We start from the raw sequence: 1,060 nt of genomic DNA on the forward strand, positions 1-1,060 counted from the left end.
AGTATTTACATGGGATCGGCTTAAACATAAAACGGTTCTACAAGGTTCCATCCGAGTCAATGGGAAAGAGGGCTGCTTTAGCAAGCAAATCAGCCTCAACATTTTTTAAACGTGGGACAAATATAAATGAGATAGAGGAAAAAGAGCGAGCCAACACATTGATGTCATGGAGAACGCCTTTCAACACCACATCCTGTCCTTGATTCTTCAAGAGCGAAACGAGGTTTTTAGAGTCGGAGTAGACACGAATGCTACTGACATGTGAAGAGATTGCAGCGGTGATTGCCGCTTTGACCGCCAAAGCTTCGGCCACAAGAGCCGAAGGAACATAACGCCGGTACGAGGAGGAACTTTCTGCAACAGCATTGTCGGCATCACGAAGGAGCCAGCCAATCCCGCAGTTCCATGTCGATGGGTTCCAAGCTGCATCTGAATAAGATGACCAAGTGTAAGAGTTAGCAACTGGTAACTGAGAAAGATGGACCACACACTGTGGTATAGAAGGCATTTTATCACACGATTGAGCAGCCTTCCACGCTCGAGCATCTTGGAGGGCTTTAAGCACAGTGTCTTGTTCAGAGAAGACCCTATTTTCAAACATCAGCTTGTTCCTATTTGTCCAAAGGATCCAAAGAATCCATGGATATAGCGGGGTTGTTCCTAGACCCGATGGGGGGAGAGAGAGCATTCTCCTACATTGCTGCAAGAGAGAAGATATCGAGTTTGTATTATCCACTGACGGTTTGAACATACACGGGACTAGGTCCCAGACTTTAGCCGCAAACAAGCATTTTAGCAGGACGTGAAGTTCCGTCTCCACTGCTCTACATCTCTTGCAGACGACCTCCGACGATAAACCTCGAGCTTGTAAAACAGAGCCAACAGGGAGTGCTCTGTTATTAGCCTTCCACATGAAATGTTTGATTTTTGGGGAAGTATCCACCTGCCAAATGCACTTCTTCCACTTGAAAGTCCTGTCTTCCTGTGTTCCGTTGCAGAGTTTAGCCACCACGTAACCTGATTTTGTAGTATATTCTCCCGACGCATTGGGGAGCCAAAC

This window comes from Brassica oleracea, chromosome C8 (assembly GCF_000695525.1).
Source record: "Brassica oleracea var. oleracea cultivar TO1000 chromosome C8, BOL, whole genome shotgun sequence".
Lineage (NCBI taxonomy): Eukaryota > Viridiplantae > Streptophyta > Magnoliopsida > Brassicales > Brassicaceae > Brassica > Brassica oleracea.